Source organism: Camelus bactrianus, chromosome 5 (assembly GCF_048773025.1).
Source record: "Camelus bactrianus isolate YW-2024 breed Bactrian camel chromosome 5, ASM4877302v1, whole genome shotgun sequence".
Taxonomy (NCBI): domain Eukaryota; kingdom Metazoa; phylum Chordata; class Mammalia; order Artiodactyla; family Camelidae; genus Camelus; species Camelus bactrianus.
The window spans coordinates 27698890-27721356 of NC_133543.1; the positions used below are offsets into that span (position 1 = coordinate 27698890).

General features: G+C 39.7%; 1 long non-coding RNA gene across 1 annotated transcript in view; it reads left to right on the forward strand.

Moving 5' to 3' along the window:
• The first annotated feature begins 4508 nt into the window (after positions 1-4508).
• The window catches only part of LOC141577640 (uncharacterized), a 383621-nt gene continuing 365662 nt past the window's right edge, over positions 4509-22467 (forward strand). Inside the window, exon 1 of the long non-coding RNA XR_012506872.1 lies at positions 4509-4649. This is a non-coding gene — a long non-coding RNA (uncharacterized LOC141577640). The remainder of the gene's footprint in view (positions 4650-22467) is intronic.

Sequence of the window (22467 nt, forward strand, 5' to 3'; positions counted from 1 at the left end):
ATAAAGATGAAGCTTCTTCACTCCATCAGTTGAGACGAACATCAGCGCAGCTGTGTCCTATTGAGGCTGGAGGAAGTGAAAATGAGATTAATTTTTCAGTGAGTTAGATCAATCTATAGAATATGTAGGCACCAATTCAAGCCAGACAACTGTGTTTTGGAAGATTTCACACCTATCGCTTATTAACAAAGCTGCTTAATTCCTTAATTTTAATTTTGACTGACCTTTAAGGTTTAGATGTTTTTGCCTTTTACTAGAATTGGTGGTCTGTGTTTTCCAAGCCAGGGAATTCAGTTGATTTTTACTTGTTGTCAATTATGTTTGGTCTAAAGCCATGCATCTCACATGGCTACATGTTAGAATCACCTGGGGGGTAGGAAGGATGTAAACAAACTCAGGAAACATTGTCAATGTGTTGATTCTTTCATATTTGTATATTTCACTGAAGGTATATTTATGCAGTGATGTATTTGTTTATTGAGAGATTTTTGTTAGATACTGGGCATTAAAGAAAAAAAAATTCTTGACCTTAAGAAGCTTATTGGAAGAGAAATTGATAAAGAGAATTTCTATACACAGTTCTTCTTAAGTTATGTGAGGAAGAGGGGGATACTCTGACTTGGCAGTGCAAGGGTTGGAGTTGGTGACGACGGGGTCTCACTGGGAAGTGGCTAGTAAACTGAATGCTGTAGGATGGGAAAGAGTTCACAGGATGAAGAAAGGTGAAAGGAATTTCATAAAAAAGGGTGGCACAAGCATAAGTAAAAGACCCCATTTGTTGTGTTGGGGAAAACAAAAGCTGTTTGATTTTGCTGGAACATCAAACAGGAGGAGGTGAATACAGGGAGATGAGACTGGAGAGGGAGGCGGGGCCCCGGTCCTGACGCACCTTACATATCAGGCTTAGGAGGACAGGTAGACCTGATGTGTGATGGGGAGCTGCTGACAGAGTCTAGGTTTTCACTTTAGATGATTTCTGACCAAGGAGGACTTAAATTCCTGGTCTATGTAAAGCAAATTGAGTGATACAAATAAATACATATTAGGTATGACAGACCCTCCTGGGGAAAAAAAAAGCTTGTTATTACTCAACAATGTGAATTAAATGCACAGCTGCAATACAGAGCCTTATAAACTATAGAAATGGCCCAAACAGTCATTCCATCGGGACTGTGGTAAAGGAGACATCATTTCTGGCTGAATGTTCAGAGACAATTAACAAGGTGCAGTGGCCCAGGCTTGGCCTTGAAGAAGGGGAGAAGTTTTCATAGGTAGAATTCTAGAAAGAAGAAAAGAATGATGTCAGCAAACAACAGAAAATGTGAACTCCTTTTTGTTACAGTCGGCCAAAAATGTCAGAAGAGGGGGATTCTTAAAGGAATAGGAACAGAGAAGACTGCAAAGTCAGGCAGGAGCCTGGTCATGCGTGGCAGGTTTTGTGGAGCATGGAACCAAAGTTTTGAGGGTTTACAGAAGATGCGGCCCAGGGAAAGTTTCTTACACAGGGGAGAAGTACTTTCAATATAGGGTGCTATGAAGATAAAGCTGGCAACAGAATTACTGATGGGATTTTTAAAATTGAAAATAAGTGCAAGCAACAGAATCTGAACCAGTATAGTAGCAAGTGGGAACAGGAGAAATCTATAGGAGAAGGGAGACTACATGCCCAGCTCTGATATGTTGATCAAAAAGCATTTTTATTAAGGCTTCCATGTGATTCTGAACCGCATCCAGAATTAGAAGCAATGTCTTTGGCAATATCCTCAAAACCCTTAATTCTAAGGACTAGATTTTTCGTTGGGAGGTGGAGTTCTCTATATTAATGTGGAGAAAGAAGGAATTCAATTATCAAGCCAGTGCTCTGCAATGGGCCTGTTGTTAAAATCTCCTGGAGAACTCGTTAAACAGATTTCCGGATCCAACCAAGGTTACAGAGTTGGAAACTCCAGGGGAGGGTCCAGACAGTGTATTGACGTCCCTAGTGAGTCTTATTATCAGGCAAATTTAGGAAACCCAACAGTAGCATAAATATTACTTCAAAGCAGCAAAATAACTGATGGAATATAAAGGCCTCTGTTGGGATCATTTGTTTAGCAATTACTGCAGTATAATGATACTGTCAGCTTTCTCAGGTCCTGAGAAACTGAAGTTGTAATTGAGCCCCACCTACTTACACTATCATTCTACTTTGATCCACCATCATCTCCTTCCAGGGCTATTGTAACACCATCCTCACCAGTCTTTGCTTCCATTCTTTCTGGGATATAGTCTATTTCCCAAACAGGAGATGGAATAATCTTTTAAAAACAAATATCAGATCATGACACTCCCCACTGCTCTGCTCCACACCCTCCAATAGTCTCCAATTAGGCACTTAAAAAAAAACCCTGACCCCTGCCCATCGGTCTCATTTCAGCTCCGACCACTTTCCCTCTTTGCTCACCATGGTTCGCTCCTGCTCCTTGGGCATCCCAAGCGTGTCACCCTCTCTGACCTTGACCCTCATTATTCTTGCTTCCTGGAACTGTCTTCATCTAGTTACTCACTGGACTTGCTCCAGTATTGCTGGAGGAGGTTATAGGGCGGTGGGACTGCTGGGTAACCTGGGAGCTGGACCCGGGCAATTGGAGGCTCTTCACTCCCTCCTCTGTCCATGGAAAGTAGGTTCTGCCCGCCATTCTCAGGCTGGAAACTATTTCAAGGACGTAGCCTTGAGAGAGTGCTGTGTCACTGAGACCCTCTGGATGGTATACGTGACTGAACCCTATTAAAGCCTCTGTATGAACTGTTAAAGATTCTGGTGGGTGAATGTGGAGATCGACTTGTCTTGTGGCCACCCAAGATTTCCCTTCCTTATTAACCTACAAGTCTGGAGTGGTCTGCCTCTTTCTTCTGTCCTCCCTTGCCCTCCATGTATGGGGGACAGTTTTGAATTTCACCTCCTAGAGAACTTTAGAGGTTGTGAACTGACAGTTGTGTAAAATTCTGAAAGGTGTTTCTGAACCCTGTGTAGAAGAGCTCATACTTACCATTGTCACCTGTTCATACTCCGCCTAACTCTTACTCTGATCTGTCTTACCTCAAGAGTCCTTTCTCAGTCTGCTCTCATGTTACATGTCTGTCCACATGTTTTCTTTGTCTCCTTTACTAGAATGTTGGCACTTTAAGACTCTGAATTTTACCTTGCTCATTGTACTCCCTAGTGCTAAGAACAGAGTCTAACTCCTACCTGATGCTCAATAAACATGTAATGGATGAATGGATGAATAAATGATGTGCTCAGAATGCAGTAGGAGCTCTTCACTGTGGGCATGTTTTAAATCAGTGCCTTTTCTGTATTATTGTCCCTATAATCCAGTCCTAAATGGTGTGGACTATGTTCCTTTTGTAATTAAACACACAGTGATCTGATTTCCTTGTGTGATAACACTGCTTATTCATATAATACTTTATTATGTACATTGAGAGAAGTTGCCACTCAGCATTGTTGGGCTAGGAAGAAATTTCCCAGCTGTGTTTATCTCTTTATACTTCTTGCTTCTCAGACTTAACTTCCTCCTGGGTGTTGGAGCATCCTGCTCACGTGTCTGAGGCAGGAGGCCTTCCCTCGCTTTGTCCAGGGCTTTATCAACCGTCACATAGTCCTTTGTTCTTCTGATCTTTCTCCTCTTTCTCTATTAGGAGTAGGCACCTCCTGGACTGACATCACAGACAAGCTCTTAAGAATGGTTGTTGCTTCCAGTGGTGATAAACAAGTCCAGTTTGGACGTTGATAGCATTTAGGGGCTGGGATTCCATTAGCTTCAGAAAAGTCTGAGTAGCCAAAAAGTCCCATAAGATACACTGTGCAGTGCAAACAAATTTACATTCCCGAATTTGTCTTAAAGACATGAAATTTAGGGCAACATGGCACCCAGCAATTGATTTAATCTTCATTGTGTCTATCTCATTGCACGTCAAGTCAGTCACAACTATCTGATCAGTTTTTTCATGGTCCGCTTATTTGAGACTTCAGAATTCCTAAATGGACTTCATGGAAAAAGCTAACCAGTGGGCAGTTCCAAGTGGAGTTTACAAGACAGACTTAGGATCTCTTTTAATCACTGTTATCTCTGACCCATTTCCCCTGCAGAAACTTAGTAAGTTGTTACTGTTACGTCTGTTTTAAATAATCCGCCAGCGATATGTTTCCATTCTTATACTTGATTTCTGTATTCTCCTTAAAAACAAATTCTCCTGAAATCATGGTCTGTGAACTCAAGATAAGATGATAAGAATCATTAACTGGGTTTCAGATGGATGATCAAGTGTGTGTGTAAATAGGACATTCATAAATACATGCACAGATATATCAGCTGCATTCATTCCTCACAATAAAACATGCACTCTCCTTTATCTTTTCAGAACAAGACAGCTTAGCAGTGTCTTAGAACCTAAGTTAGTAATTTCATTAAAAGAAATGATTTTTCTTCCAGAAACATCAGTACATCGAAAGACAGAATGTTGAAAGTGGCCTAAGGTAGGGCTTCTGTGGTTCTGTGACCAGTGGTCCTGCCTGTCTTACCCTGACCTGCCTTCCTGGACCAGCTGAAGGAGTTTCCTGTCTCAGAGCTTCGGCCCCTGTGGCTTCCAGCTTCTTTTCTAGGCAGGTAAGAACTGTTGCCTGTCTGGTAGGCTTCCTCTTGTCCAGGACCTGCCTCGAGGCAGATCTGTCTAGTTATCTGCCTGCCTTTTGAAGCTACACTGCACACAGCTGCTCCTGCCTGTATCTCAACTCCTACCTGCTGGGAGGGGACTCTGGCTGATAAGTTCTGACCAGGGGGCCTGAAGAATTATGTACCTAGGTTGTGAATCTCTCCACAGGCACCCAGAGAGTCGATTTGCACACCACACTTTTCATCACTTAAGGTGATTTTTCTGGTTTGGATATCTAGAGCTAAAACAGAGAAAAATATTTTCGTAGTTGCAGAAGCATCCTTCTCACAGTTTGACTGGGGTAAGGCTCTGACAGCAGGTAACGTGCCTGAACACGGCTAGTACATGGTGATAATGGCGTGAAGCTCGGGAAGCAACTACTCCACTTTAAAGTGGCTGTAAAATTGAGTAACGAAGGGAAGTTTGGGGAGGGGAGAATGTGGGCAAAATCTGTGCAGCTTGGAAACAATCAGTCTGAATTAATTTCAGAGACTTCATGTTTCTCTGTTATTTGTAATCACAATCCACCTCTGCTTAGACTGAGATAGGCAGTGACTATCTGACAGCAGGGGGCCCAAGCAGTGCTTAGATGTTGCATTAAGAGGGATTGAAAAAAAGTAGGTCGAACAGAAGGAACGCTAAAAACACTGAAGTGGCATCTTAAATGAGTCACGCAGCTGCGGACTGCTTGGAAACAGCGGGATCATTCCAACAAGACTGGCTTTCAGCCTGGAGGTCAAGGGATAATGTGTTCAACCTCATGTGCACCCATGAATAAGTGTCGCTGGCTGTAATGTGGCCAGGACCCATCCCCGTGGGGCCAGGAGGCCTTTGGGCTTGGCTTGCCTCACAATCACAGGGCTCAAATTTAGGCTTTCGGCATTACTCCCAAAATGAGGTTATACGTAATATCTCAGAGGTTCATAGCAGGCTTGGGGAAAAAATAGGCTGTAAAATCTGAAACATGTGTCTCGTTACCATGCCACCATACTTCTAGGACACCACGAAGTAATGTAATGAATCAATTAGGCCAAATATATTGTGAATCTGATGGTGGTGCATTTATTTGTTTTTTGGCTGCCTGTAATTCTGTGACTATCCAAGCTCTTAGATGTATACTTAAGTCATGGTGACACTTTTAAAGCACAAAGTTGACCATTCACTTCAGCTCCTTCAGTGGCACTCCTGGAAGAACATCCAGTGTCTAGAAACCTAGGCAGTCACGATGCCCTGAACATTCCCTACTCCCCGACCATCTCCCATCCTCCGTTATCAGCCACCCGGCACCTTCTGTCATAACCACCATTACACGTTCCTGGAATTACTTACTCAGCTGTTATGTCCCCCCTGTTAAGACTTGAAGTTCTACAAGGGCACATATTGTTCTGTTTTGTTCAAAACTCTACTGTCACCCTGCACTTTGTTTAGAAAATATTTGTTATGTGAAAAACCCTCTGATCAGAGGTATTTATTTATTTATTTCTCTAGAAAAGTCTGTGATGTGGCTTCTACTTGTGTAAATGTACTTAGTGGTTACCTTTGAATATGAAAGGAATTGATTTCTCTGTATTTTTATATACGTGGCCATGTAGAAGTTGGCTAAGAGGTGAATTAGTTAACTGTGCCCATGTGGACATGCCAATTCTCATTTTAATGCTGTGAGTACTTAATAGTCATAAAAGGGAACTGTGGCACATAAAAAGCCTTAATTCCTCAAAGAAATACACTAGTCAGCTATGTAGATTAGCGTTTGTGAAGGAGCACACGTTTTCATTTAGTCTATTATAGCTTTTGGACATGTTAAAAAGATTTGATTCAGAACACTGTTTAAGCCAGAGGTTACTGACCCCAAGGCCCACGGGGACCAGGCATTAAAGTGAATGCATAGGGCTGGGTGAGGACTGGGGCAAACTGGGATTCTGCCGTAGATTACTGTTTCCAGGTGGAAATGTGAGCTCAGCATTGATAAGTTTTCTGAGTTTTTCAAAAGAAGTAGAAACTCATAGATTTGTGGTGAAGTCATAATTTTTTAAAAAATATTGGTAAATAATTTCAGATTTTTAAAATTCCTTTGCTCACCAGGTGAAACATTTCTTCTGGGACAAAACATAGTTCTCAAGCTATGAATTTGAAACTTAATCATTAGGTTGAAAGCATAATTATTGAGACAATCAATCAATTTTCTGATACATGAATAAGTGATGCATGGGAATTTAACCAAATGAACAACAGATGCGTAAGTAATAAATCAAGGAATTTCAGAAAGAGAAGGGACATTAGAATCATCTTGTGAACACCTTCCTCCATATTACAGATAAAAATCTCAGGTCCATGAAAATTAAATTACTGAGGCTTGAACTCAGATGCACAAAATTAAGTTAACGTGGACCAGAATCCAGGCGTTCTGATGCTTGGCTTTTCTCTCAACACCAAGCAACCTGGTGTGTGTGCATGTGCGCGTGTGTGGGTGCTATAAGTGGAATGAAATATGGTGTCCTGTGCCAGTGCTCCTTAAATTTTATTGTGCATGTGAATTAATTGGGGGATCTCATAAAAATGCAAATTTTGATTCAGCAGATGTAGAGAGGGACCCAATTTTCTGTATTTCTAACAGCTCTCAGGTGATGCCACTGGCGGAACCAAACTCTGTGTAGTAAGGACTTCCCGTCCATCACTGCTCTGGATGCTTGGACGCCTTAACACGTCCCCGAATGATATGTGTGCTTTGTTCTTTTCCCTGCCAGTTAGCACTCTGCTAACATTGTCTCTCTTCCATTCTGAATTTTTGGCAAGTAAAATATACTAAATTAAATTCTCAATCCACTCAGCAGGGAAAATAGATAAGTAAATGACGGGAAACAAGGGGTAGTGAGGGAAATAACAAACATTTCACCGTATGAATCAAAAATCTCCCGTGATGCAAAATGCGTGAATTCTCTCATGTCTTACTTTGGAGATAGGTATTAGTTCTGGTTAGTTGCTGGGGAACCGAGTCATCTTGTAACAAATAGTAATGGAAGACGACATTCCAGAAAATACATGAGAAAAGGTGTCTCAGAATATAATAACAAACATTCCACAAGATGGCAGTAAGTTCCTATGCTTTACAGTTTCCTTAACTTTAACCTTTTACCAAGTATACAGTTCATCAGTAGAAATTTATCTCACTGAGAATTACATTATATATGTGTATGTATGTGTGTGTGTGTGTGTGTGTGTGTGTGTTTGTTAATGAAAGAACTAAATTGAAGAGAAGCTACATTTTCTCAGGCCAAGGACTAATGACTATATTTTGTCATATTTTCTTCTTCATTGTTAGTATGACATACTAATGTCATCCTTTTAACTTGTATTTACTCTTTCGGTTTCCCATTTAAGGCTTTCCAAGAGGAATACTATTTCATTGAATAGTAAAGTGTATGAAACAACTGAGCAATGGTTATAGTCAAAGTTTTAAATACATTTTCCGACTCTTAATTGTGGTCATTTATTTATTTCATTTAAGAAATCTCTTTAAGAGTCAACCTCCTGATTAAGACAGAAAGTGAATTCTTCATTGTGTTATCACATTAAGACTAATGGTAATTGTATTTTAATACACATTGCATTGTAAGACTATAAACGTTAAAGAAATCACATTTCTAAGACTTGTTCATAAGCTCTTTCTTCTCTCTAATAGTCTCAGGAGATGAAAGAGGCATCGATTAAGAAAAAGAAAATGTAACAAAGGGGTTTTTTAAAAAGCTTTTTTTTGTTGTGTGAACAAGAGAAAAATGGGTAATTGACTGACCTACAGATGTTCATGTAAGTGTGCATAGATAGTATGTTCAATTCTGCAGCAGTGCTGGCCAAATTGGGCATTATACCATTTATTCCATTTTCATCACCAGACTTGTGTGTGACCTAGGATGACTTATTTAACAGTTTTGGGACTCAGTTTCTTCTGGTATAAAATAAGATATGTAGTTTAGTTGATTTCATTTCCAACTCCATAACAGTTTGTGCTTCTCAGGAGAAAATATACTTAAGTAAGGAGAGCATAAACTTTGAAGAAAGGCCATGGTGACTGGAGGTTATAGACGTGTTTAGAATACCCTGCATTGTATCCTCTTTTCTTTCTGTATTCTAGGTTGCTCATAGAACTCCTGAGCTCTAGAGTTTATTTATCGGAAAATGACTTAGAAAGAGGCTGGCATGGCAGAGTGCTGGGTCAACACTGAGGGGGTGTGTGGCTGTTGTCTGTATTTCTGAAACAACTTCATTATGAATCTCTTTCTTCCCCCATAATTTCCATTTCATTAGGCACTTAAAATAATACAGGGAAGAGTTGACAACTAGAAAAACGATTTGCACTTAGCTGACAGTGCAGGGATATTAGAGGGAACTTGGAACATAAAACAGCTGAGTAAGTTGTGAGAGTGTGAAGCTAATTGGTGACTTTGCCCCCTCCCTCTGCAGTACTGGCCTCTTCCTCTTGCCTACCTTACTCTCCAGCTTGTGCCTCCCACCTTTTCTCTCTTTCTGTCCTCTTTTCTTCCACATCCTCCTGGTCTCCAAGCCCATGTTTTGCAGGCCTATCACATTCCAAACACATCCCCTCAGACCCTCGGCCACGTGCAGATCCGATCACATAGAGCATCAGGTTGTATATTAATTACCCCTTCTGGCCAGGGTGGTGCTTTACTTCACACTTATTACTCCATTTCTTAGCTCAGCTGAGGATGAAATATCTTGCTGTTTTGTCCCTAATCAAGCAGAGGTTCTTTTCTCTCCTCCCACTGAGCTTCTGTTAGACATGGGCTAAAAGCACCATGGCTTTAGATGAAGCCACTTAAAATCATTATGTTTATAAGCACTTGCCACTTGGTGAGTCGCATAAATGCTGTAAGGTTGGGCTTCAATTGAATGCTTGCTGACCCAGCTCCAATGGTAACGTTTCCTTCATGCACCTTCCATACAGACACTCACATTTATGACTCCAGGTTGTTAAAACATAGGAAGGCTAACCTACAGGAAAAACAATCTCAGTTTTCTCTCAGGATCTCAATTTTTAGACAGTCAGGCATTCCCAAATGTGTGCCCAGTGACCTATGATGTGATCCAAACTTGGATTTAGAATCTGAACACTCATATAGAATTGGCTTAAAATCTATGTCTAAATAAGGTTGCAAGGTTAAATTAAGATAGATAATACATGATTTGGCCTCTACCTTCCAATTTAATGCTCAACTAATTGTATGCATACATTGTCTCTCTTTTGAATGGCAAAAATCATATTCAACTCAGTGAGTCAAGCTGATCCTTGGAAAAATGTAAAATGGGAATAGACTGTCTTCTGGATTCCTCAGTTCTCCTGCAGAGGTTCCGCATCTAGTCTGGGTACCCAGTTTCTGGTCTCCCTGTGCTTCTGCCACGGTGGCTTGGTTTCTCCAGGATCCTGCCAGCAATTCAAACAGGATGATGGACTCTGAATTATTCGTCCTAGCCCTAGAGTGATTTTTCTCTCCTCTGAACTCTTGTCAAGTTTAAGTAATGGGGCCTGGGAGCTGGGCCAAGAGCATGAGATAAGGTAGAGGCATGCTGACCGTGATCAAGTGTGCCATTCTGTCCTCACTGCACATTGGGGGTGCGTCCTGTCCAGTTACTTTGAGGATAATCTCCTAACAATGGATTGGAAACATTTTTAGGTTAGTAACCAACCAGTTTAGGTTGGTGATTTAGGGATAATTAGATGAACTCATCGGTAATCATGCAATTACCTACTTCTCAAACAAGCAAATCTGTGGTTAATTGCTTAAGGAATATCTAAAAAGATGCATATTCTGCCTTTCAGAAGCTGACAGAGTATGGCAGGCGCTGACTCCACCAATGGTACAAGTAGGTTGCAGCCCCAGAACATGCTGGTGTTTAAAATAAGTGATGAGAGGAAGTTCAGGATTGAATGGAGTTTGGGAAGAATAACTATATTTACATTTATACTCAGACAAACCTGAAAGAGAGAGCCATAAAGAAACAATGGTGAGCCTAAGGGATCAATTTTATTACTGTCAGTTTCATTATTAATTATAAAATGATACCCTATGTTATGGAATCTTTCACTTGTCATTTGTCCAGGAATAACTGTATTCATTGATAAGCACATCCTGAGAACTTAGTCTTTATGAGGTCACAATACCTTGATTAGACTAAGGATGAATCAAAACATCTGAAGGATTTAACTGATGGAAAAAATGGAGAAAAGTTAAAATCATGTTTTGGTTTTTCTTTCCTAAATAGAACACGTGTAAAAGATCTCAGGTAATATACAGTGAATTGAGTCCAATTCTTTTATTTTACAAATTCAGGATCTGGGGATTAAATTATTTATCCAAAGACGTCTAGTTACTCAGACTTAATTCTGCAATTAAAACCTGCGTCATCTCTAGTCCCTTTCTGGTGTGCTCTGCGCTATTTCACACTGGTGTTACTTGCATTGAGCCTTCAGTTGAGTTTAAACCTTGGGTTTCAGAATCCCACTCGGGCTCCTTTTATGAGGCCACGTCAAGCTCCAGCCTGTGCTCTCAACTCCTTCCCCCAGAAGGAGCCAGTTTATACATCTCCAGCCTGCCATCACAGCATGAGCACAGACACATAGGTCACGAAACAAACGCATGAGCAAAACCCCACCATTTTCTCTCCTGAGGAAATCAGGAGACTCATGACGTGTAGACCTGTGGTTGGAGTTAGGAGGCTTGAGCTCAAAATTTAGTTCTGTCCCAGGTGACCTTGACCACATCATGGCAACTCCCTCTATGAGGCCAGCAGCCTGCTTTGTTGGCTTTTCACTGATTTCATCTCCTGTCTTCCTGTTAGGAAGCCACAGGCCAACAGATACTCAGGAACTGACCACTGAACTTTTTCTCAGCTCAAACGTTCTCTGAGGGCCTTTGAAGAGAGGGCCTGTTTTCTGCCAATTATTCTGTTTTAATAAGCTCTGCCATCACGTTGGCATAAACCCATGACTCAAACAAGGAGCTTTACTACTTGGCTGATTCCAAATAAATGGCTGATTGTGATTCTTCCTGAAATTCACGGAGTTTTATGTGAGATGGCAACTGTACCTCTATGCATATGCTTGTTATTGATCGTAGCAGAAGGTATTTAACTCTCTGTAACAGTCTCAGAATTACCGCACTTGGTATTTCTCAACAAATTTATCTTTGATGTAAAATGTCATTGTCAAAATTCAGTGTTGTAATAAGATTCGGCACAAAGCACTGGAAATTACAGTTCTCAGAATAACTGGAGAAAGACTTATTTGGTAGCAATGCAAAGCACTAATGGCAATATTTCAAAGAAAACCTTTCTTTCTTTTTTTTCCCCAAAATCTGTAAGTCTATTAATCCTAGACTTACGATTCATTCCAAGGATATTTTAGCACAAGCTCAAAACTATAATATAGTGTTCCGTAATGTAATTAGTAATCCAATAAAATATTTTGCTCTAAATTACTTAATAAATGTACTATGTGTGCAATAATATTCTTAAAATGAATTCCAGGACAATTCTTCAGTTTCTTCTTTCAGAATAATTGCATATAATTCTAAGAAATATAGTGGAGATCAAAAAACTGCAGCCTTTATTTTTTTGAATTAGCACACAGACTAACGATAGTCCAGAATGAAACTGCTCGATGTCGAGGTAGAAAATGACAAAGGACTAAACTAAAAGCTTCCAGAAATCCAACTGAGTCAAAATCCTCAGATTGTGCTTTTTAGCCTCTGTTTTGCCACAACTAATAGAAAAACAGCAGAATCTGATTTGTTTTTCCTTTCATCACTATCAAGCTGTCAGTCTAATTCCTCATTAAAAGATAAACATGTTTTGAAGCTTAAATAGCCAAGTCCCATCAAGAATTGATACTCTATTCAATACCGGGAATCTATGAATGTTTCTGAGTCCCTTTTATTCTTACGGCAATTTATTTGGTCTGTTCATCCTCTGAGCTCAGTATGGGAGAGATGTAAGGTTTGCTATCCGAAGATCCTCCAAGAAGGGCGGGGAAACCCGAACCCTGTGTCATTATGATGAGAGGCAGTCTTCCTACATGATAGTGAGTGTAGGCACATTCATTTTCCTTCACTTCATAGCTCCAGAGAATTATCTGCTTTGTTTCATGAAGCATCACTACTTATGTAGAAAAGGGATGCAATTTGAGGAATTTAGCATAAATACTGGTCAGCTTTTTTCCTGGTGACATTTTAGTGCCTGTCTTTCAGACATTCCTTTTAATGCTGTCAATATTTACAATGGAACATCACAAGCATAATTTCACCACTGAAAATCAATTTCATGTAAATGCCATCCTCCTGTAGTGCTGGTGATGAAAGGCCCTTCTTCACAGTCCCCCTCCTTGCCTATTACGCTGTTCTGCTCTGCAGTTTATTATCTGTGGCCTCAGCCACACAGACACTTGGGAGAACGAGAAGACGAGCTGGTGTGCCAATTAGTCTCAGAAAACCCTTTCTTTAAAATTGCTTCTTAATGTTGGAAATGATCATATTTAAGAGAGTCCTAACATAGGTTGAGTTTTTCGCTGCTCTTCTCATACGATCATGCAAAATGCAGTGTTGTTCAAGCTCATGTGACCTTGCTATTCCTACTTAGTTAAATATTTTCATTTTATTCTGTGTCATACATGTTTTTTTCCTCACCGGCCACCTTCCTTACTCTGTGACAGGTAATGCTGACCCCATTTTCTTTCTCCTTTGTTTGCTTTTTCCATTCCTCCCAAGTAAATTTCTCTTCCTTATCAACCAGCTTTGATTAACATTACCTGTCCTCCATTGGCCGCCTCTGGTCTATTCTGTTTGGTGAAACCCTCCCAGATCACTCTTAAAGAGTGACTTATTTTTAACCCTAACACAATGTTGATACACAGGGGGCCTTCAATAAGAGTGAGATAGATCCCAGAGTTCTTCATACTCGTAAGATAGGATCTAACGTTTTTATGCCAGAGTACTGACTATGAATATCAGCTCATGGCCCTCACAGGTCCACTGCTCTCTCTGCTGTCTCTGTGTCATCCCTGGGTGTATGGCCTCCATTCTGTGCTCCTGCACCGTGAAAGGGGAAGAACTCCCGATGAGGCCGTGGAAGGCTCTGTCTGCCCGTGCGTAGCAGGTGGCCATCTGTCTCTCATGTCTTTACCTGGGAGAGTCCTGCCGCCTCCCTGTGTCTTTATCTGAGAAGTGAGATACAGGTCCCTTGCTTTCTGATCCCATAAGCCTTCCTAGCAGTTTGCTATTTTTTGTGCAGAGTGCAGGATCCTTTTCTTTGCAACACATCAATATTCATGCCCTTGTCAGTCCCTTCAGTCTCTCCTTGTCCTAACTCTGAGGGATTCTATTCAAATCAGGATAGATGAGGGTTGGGAGCAGTTCAGGCACATCCTTACTTGTGATATTTTTGTCTGTATATGAATCTTTTGCACACACAGAAAATATCAAAAGACTAGGAAGAAACGTATTTTTTTCTACTTAATGCTGTCACATCTTACATGTAAAGCGAAAAGCCATAAACATTTATGCCTAGCTAAATATTTAAATACAAAGGGCAATGTTGGGAGGAGAAGAAAAATGGTGGAAAATAAAGAATGCTCACAACTCTATGAAAATCTCTGACTTAGTGTGCCAAAAATATTGACACATTACTTTTTACTCATAATACCTTGAAGAAGAAGGGCGGCTTAGTGTACTAGATCCCCCGTAATGCCCAAGATCATATGCACATGTATTAGAGATTTCTTAAATTCCTGCTGTGTGATTAATGGTTAGACATTTGTGGTTCAATAAATGCAGCTCATTGCTAAATTATTAGAAGAATGTACACTTTGTAATAAAACTTATCTTCTATTACATTTCTTAACATAACTGAAAGTTATGCAGAACTAAACAGCAAACCAAGTGCGCTGGACTTGTTTGCTGTTTAGGGAAATATGTAAGCTTCTGAAATATGTTTTCTGCTTGCCATGTGCTATGAAATTGAGCCTAAGAAACTTTCCATGTAGAAACCATTTCTTTCTCCAAGAAAACTGAGGAATCTTAAAGGAAACGAAAGATAAAAAACTGAGTAGTCTGGTTGTGATAAAGCAACAGGATGTGCAGGACTTACGTGCAAACCTTGCATAAATGAACTCGCAACACTTTGAATACAGATGTTAACAAACACTTTTTTCCATAGATTTGGGAAACTTCCTTCACGATTATGAAAAGGAATTTGCTGCATGTAATCGTCATGGAGATTCTGTTCCCCTAATGCTGAAATCAGATATATTCACACCTCAGATAATTAGGCAAGATGAAAATAGATTTTTTTTTAAAATGCCTTCAGCAATTTTGAACTTCACTTTTTTGGGCAATCATGATGTACTGATTAGGCAGACTTTAATGAGAGGAATGCCTCTGACATTAGCTAAAAATCACCCCTAATGTCTAATTACTTGACAGTGAGCAGGATGATGGCCTCTGCGAGCAGGTATTTAATAAAGATGTTGGATTTTAATATACTAACATACTTTTCATGGGATTCTTTGATTATGGTGGCTGCTTATTTTAGTTATGTCAACTTCACTACTAAGCCAGGACTCATTTGCAGGTTTGATCTCTGCCTTGGCCACTTAGGTAAACTTTGTTCCATAGCCAGAGGGCACGCCATGTAACACCAGCCATCAGCTCACAGAGTCCTGCTATCAGCAATCAGCAGCACAGAGAAGAACACAGATAGCTCCAGGCTGCCCACCTTCCTACTGCTGAAACAATCCTAGATGTAAGTGTAGGGGCAGTGGGCTACTAGGACCTTCAGACAGGAAGGATAATAGACACTTAAAGCAGATAATTGTAAGTCACTGGCACACGCATGCAGCAGCTCAAAGTCCCCAATACAGGACACTCAGGAATCCATTCCATTTGCACCAAACTATGAATTTCCAAAAGTGGATGCTGAGAGGCTTAATGCTGCAGAGGCGGTCCTTTATAACAGGTGTTCATATTTGTGCTGTTCCCCTGCAACATACCTCATTTTGTTCTGCATTTTGTACATTCTGCCGTTTTGCTCCCTATGGCTTCTGCAAATATAGCATTCTCTGTGTTTCTTCTCCACAAGTAGACCCATGATTTAAAAGTGTAATAATGCTACCTAACATATACAAAACTATCAGAGGAAAAATATAAACGCTTTTTCATAAACAGCTATACACTTAAGAATATAAACATAAATAAGCATATGACTTTACAAACATCATTCCATTTAATTCCCAGCCCTGTGCTAGGGATTCAGAGAAGTTTAGGTAGCACAGTATCTTCATATATCTTCAGGAGTTCTGGAAAGAGCTTATGAAGAAGGTGTCTCAAAGAAGGATGTTTGGTGCTACATCTGTGATGACAATACCTACCGTTCGGTCTTGCCCTTTAGATTTAATAAATGGTGCATGTGAAGGGTGGGGCTTGTATTCTACCCTTATTAGGTGCCTCCCAAATGCCAGTGTTTTATTTTCCTTTGCTTTCCCCATTCTTTGGGATAGCCCTCCTTTCTCACTAGTTTGCATAACTGCGTTTCCTGCCTTTGTCATTGCTACTTGGATGACCCTCTTTACTTCTTTCCCCCCAAATCATTGTCCTTTTCTTTGGTTTCTGTCAAAGGTGATGGATTTTATAGTCCAAGAGGGTGGAGGTCTAACCTTACAGTTCTGCAGAACAGCCCTCTCATCCTCTTCCTGGAATGACTTGACTTCCAAGTGTTTGTGCTCATTGGGCCACTAAAAACAGCCTAGCTCTTTTACAATTTATCCAATTAGAGGATAGAAACCAAAAATGGTTCTTGGTTCTTTGCTGTGCTGGTAACTATCCCTTTTCTTGATTTTCTTGGTATAAGGAATAGACCCCTTGATTCTCCGTTGACTCAGAGTAGTGGTTCTCAAACTGTTTGCTTTTAAGACCTCTTTTCACTCTTAAAAATTATTGAGGACTACAAGGTATTTTTTAATTTCAACTTTGATTTCATCATTGACCCACTGGTTTTTTAATAGCATGTTGTTTAATCTCCATGCCTTCCTTTTTTTCTCCTTTGTTTCTCTGTAGTTGATTTCTAGTTTCATGGCATTGTGCTCAGTAAAGATGCTTGAGATAATTTCTATCTTCTTGAAATTTTTGAGGTTTCTTTTGTGCCCAAGTACATGATAAATCCTAGAAAATGTTCCATGTGCACTTGAAAAGAATGTATATCCTATTTTGGGGGGCTGTAATGCTCTGAAAATATCCACCAAATCTAATTTTTCTATTGTATCATTTAATTTCTCTGTTGCCTTATTTATTTTCTGTCTGGAAGATCTGTCTAGTGATGTTAATGTGGTATTAAAATCTCCAACAAACGTTGTATTCCCGTTAATATCTCCCTTTATCTCTGTTAGTAATTGTTTTACATACTTAGGTGCTCCTGTATTGGGTGCATATATATTAATGAGTGTAATATCCTCATCTTGTATTATTCCTTTAATCATTACAAAATGTCCTTCTTTATCTTTCTTTATGGCCTTTGTTTTAAAGTCTATTTTGTCTGAAATCAGTACTGCTACACCTGCTTTTTTTGGCTTTTCCATTTGCATGGAATATTTTTTTCCATCCTTTCACTCTCAATCTATATGTGTCCTTCTCCCTAAAGTGGGTCTCTTGTATGCATCATACTGAAGGTAGATACTGACAAACATATGTAGAATAGATAAACAAGATTATACTGTATAGCACAGGGAAATATAGACAAGATCTCGTGGTAGCTCACAGTGAAAAAAAAATGTGACAATGAATATATGTATGTTCATGTCTAACTGAAAAATTGTGCTCTACACTGGAATTTGACACAACATTGTAAAATGACTCTAACTCAATAAAAAATGTTAAGTTAAAAAAATTACTGAGGACTACAAAGAGCTTTTTTGAAAAAAATGTGATTAGACTTACCGACATTTACCATATTAGAAATTAAAACTAAAAATAATTCTAAGACATTTCTTTCTATTTGAAAACAAGAAGAAGCCTATTACACATTAGTATAAATACCATATTTTTATGAAAAATTAACTGTATTTTATAAAACAAAAACAATGAGAAGAATGACATATTTTGCATTTTTAAAATCTGTTTAATGCCTGGCTTAATAGAAGACAACAGGATTCTCATATTCAATCTGTTGCAATCTGTTATTTGGGTAAAGTATATAGAGAAAGTTTGGTCTCATACAGCTGTGTATTTGGAGAGGAGAAATATTTTAATTTCTTTTCAGATAATTGTAAATATTCTTCTTTGATACGGCACTGAAACTCCACAAGTGGTAATTTTTTATAGGTTAATTGAAATGAGGAATCTGAAATGCTAAACATGGACTTTTTCATTCTGTATTATACGATGATTCACTGGTCTCCTTTGAGCTTTGAGTGGATCATGTATCCATGCATGATTTTTATAGTATCACACATGGATCATTTCTTCTAAACATTGACACATTTCATTATGTGATATCCAAAAAACATATTAGTTGATATTAACACTGATCTCATCAGAAAAGTCTTTAAGTATTGGGAAGCTGTGACGCTCACAGTGTGGGTATAAGTTCTCCAAGATTCTAATATTCACTTGAACATTTTTTCACTGGAAGTTGTTTTTCCTGATATCAAAGGCTTCCTTCATTCATTTTCAATACCAGATGCCCAGATCTTAATAACCATGTTGGCCTGTTAGTTGTTCTTTCAAGTAGAAATAGTTTTACATGCAGTAATCAACCAGAACAGTCCACAACTTAATCATCCTAGTGCTTTTACTTGAGGTAAACATTGTGCTTTGATAAGCAGTGTAAATGTTCAATGGGTTCTCCTCATTTTATTACACAAAATAGCATAAAGATATGTAGTCAAGGGTTCAAGGGTCAGAATTTAATGAATTTAATAAAATTAATTATTACTACTTGATTTAGAAAATTCTTAAGTGAAGCTAATATATATATATATATTTCTGCAACTGTCTGATGGGGAAAAGTACCATGATGTCTAGTACAGTTTGGTACCACTTGCCGCTTGATTCTCACTAGGGCTGCAGCAGTTTTACCCACTCTTGCTTTTGTACTATCAATGCATGGTCAACACAATGAAAAAGGCAGATCACATCTTAGTATTATTTTTAGAATAGTTTTAATCTTATGATGCATCCCAGAAAGGTCTTGGGAACTCCCAGGAGTCCATGGACCAGACTTTGATCCCTTGCTTTAGAATATTTTGGTTTCCCAGATTATTTCATTAAATATGGTCGCATTGTTCTGCTGGGTGTCTGTATCCTAGTGTAAAGCCTATATGAGATATCAGACTATTTGACACTAATGCTCTTAAATTTTAGAGAAATGGAAGACAATTACAGTCTCAGTCTGACTGAAAAAAGTGTTCTTGCATGAACTTGACCTTTAAAAAATTTCAATATTTGAGTTGTGTCAAGAACTCTGGGCATATTTATTAGTCTAAGTCTTCCCACACTGCGCTGTTTTTCTGTTTATTATTCAAGCTAATTGGAAAATGTGGTAGTAGCAGTAACTTCAGGTAGCATCCTTACGATTATCTCCTTCTGAGTAGGAATTATGCTCCTAGGTGCAGTGGATGTTATGGAAACCACAGTTCAGAGGTGAGGAGGAAAGGCTCTGCCCCCCTTGCTTAATCTGCAGAAGGGGTTCCCCAGCAGGGTCCAGCACTTTCCCATTTTCTCTGTCTTTCTCTCAGCATCAACCCCAGAATCAGTCTCATTAGTCACTCTTTGCTTACGTAAAAGATCTACTTATTTGGAAATATTCTACTTTGTATTTCACATTTTTGTAGGCATAGTTCAAAATATCCCCTTTTTACAGAAGTGTTGCCTCATCTCCTACGGATAATAACACACGATGACAGAAGCTTGGCTCAGTGAGAAACTGCTCTAATGGGCAGACAACGCTCATCTCAGCATGACACCTACCCCTGCAGCTCCCCCTGCTCTCCGGGGCCCCAGCTTAGGTCTCTACATTCTGATGTATAATATGAAAACCCATGCAGGGAGTACAGACTGACATTAACTGCTGTGTTGGTTATAGAAAGCTGAATCAGATACATACCTAAACATTTACTGACACTACCTTTAGGAATCCACATGCCAGAAATATTATCCACAGTGACTTTCCTGTGTTTCAGAAAGAAGGCACACTCAGCTTTTCTCCCTCCAGGCTCAACGATCAATGATCTGGGGGAAACAGCTACCTGGAGCACTGTTTTATTACTGAATGGTGTGGTGACAAGTATGCTCCATCATTTCTGGAGTCCAAATGGACTTTGCAATTCTTGTCCCCATAACCCATCCATCAATACAAACCAAAAAATATCAAACCAGATTTTCTGGATTATGTCATGTACACAAAATAATGAACCTGAGACAAGCCAGTGTCTGATTTAAAGCCTGTATTTGAAGCTATGATCAATTGAATCAACAGTCATCCCTTGGTATTCATGGGAGATGGGTTCCAGGAACCCCTGCAGATACCAAAATCCATGGATGTTCAAGTCCTTTATATAAAATTGGGTATTTGCATATAACCTACACACGTCTTCCCATGTACTTTAAATAATGTCTAGATTACTTGTAATACCTAATGCAATGTGAATGCTGTGTTTATAGTTGTAAATACAGTGTAATTCAAGTTGTGCTTTTTGGAGCTTTCTGGAAATTTTTTCCTAAAAATTTTTCATTCGTGGTTAGTTGAATCTGCAGTTATGAACCTGTGGATATGGAAGGCTTGGCTATATTTCTTTCCTGTTCCAGAAAAATCATAATTTTATGAATCAGTCATAATTTAAATGTTAGAATGTTTTTTAGAAGATACGCTCTAAGAGATGATGTCTATTTAGTCCATTAATATAGGATAGCTCAAAAGCTGATTGGGATGTCTGCTATCCATTCTGATAGGCTTGTTTTATCCATGCTCCACTTCAACCAGATTGTATGCTCAGATCTACATGCTTGAAGCTGTAGGTGGGCCTCTGTTCCAGACCGTGGAGATGTGGAGCAGTGAGTGGTGTGAGTGGAAGATGGTCCTTGGCTTCTGTGCTCTCCAGACAGCCTTATCTCCTTGTTGAAAAGTTTTAATGTTCCATAGGAACTTAACCTCATTCCTTCTCTTGTGGCTATGAGAAACATTAATTCCTAGACATTTAAGGGTAAAACAGCCTCAATTTTGCAGATCTGCATGGTCTACAGAGGCCAGAGTCACACCTTTCCAATTTCACTCTAAAAGTGTTACTGTGGGGAGGGTTAAAGACCCTCCTTGGTTCTATGTCTTACCTAAGAAAAAGAATTTAAACAGGAGACTGAAAGCACGATATAAACAGAAAGTTTTAGTAACAGAGTGAAAGTAAAGTATAATACATCTTCAAGAACTGAAGGTGGGCCAACCCAAGGGAGGGGAACTGTGGCGCTCCTTTGTTTCTCCTGTCTTACATCCTGGCTTAGGGGCATTCTCGTGACTGACTGACGGCTCATGTCCCTTGAGTGCTCAGGCATGCCATCTCTTTTAGTAACATGCTTGTACCCATGATCCACACAGAAAAACCTATGCGAGGGGCCCAGACTGCAACGCTAGTTACATTACAGTGACCACTGGGTTATGTTAAGCTAGATCCTTCTCTCTACTGTGCAGCTGTAGCATTCAATTCTAACTGGCTTCTTTACTGGCCCTCATTTAGAGAAAGTAAAACTCTCAAGGTCCTTATCCTGAGCACAGGCGTACTGTTATCTTCTGGCTTGCTCCCTCCCCTTCCTCTCCCCTTGCCCCGTGTTCATTTCTATCCAACTGCCTAACAAAAGCAAAGCAGGGAACAGTTTGAACAGGAAACAATGACACAGTTCTGGTCCAGGTGAGCGACCACTTCCTCAATGAAGACACTGACTTTGCTCTCACCCCTTTCAGGGCCAAGCTGATTTGTTACTTTGTAGTTCTTCATACCAGATTGCATTTAAGTTGCTTGAGGGCAGCTGGGCATGACTTCTTTTTCTTGGAATCCCTCAGTATCACCTGGGAAATGATTCTATACGTAATGGATTCCTGTAGGTTTGATATTTCTGGGTCATAATGTCAGTTCTCACTTCAAGTGCCTGCTTTCCTCTCGTTAACCGAGATAGTTTATTAAAAATTCAGACTTTCAGAACCTATTGTAGGGATTCTGGTGGAGATGGTTTAAAAGTGAAACCCAAGAATCTGGATTTTAATCAAACACCTGATAAGATTGATGCAAGTGGTAGGTACATCGACTGCAGTTAGAGGAATGCTGCCTTAATAAATAAAACTATACCCTGCCAGGACAGTTGGGGAATAAAAAGCCACTTCTGCTTGTTACAAGTTTGCAATAAGGAACTCTTGAAATCTGGTCTGCAGAAAGCCAGCTGAGCATTAAGAATGGTCACATGAACTTGATCACCATCAAGGTACACTCCATCTTAGATATTTTTCCTGACTGTGGATCTGTGGTTCAGGTTTTATGCTTCTTCTGTCCTAGAGTCTGATGTTGCTTTTGCCGTTCAGAGGAGATTTATGCCTTTGATGGCTAAACTCAAGCTGTTTCACGTGTTTCCCACAATCCCGGTGCCCGTGGCGGAGCCCTTCTCATCGTAGCGCTCACTAAATGAGTAGAGACAGCAGAAAGAGTGACAGTGATTTGAATTTAGTGAGTTATATTCT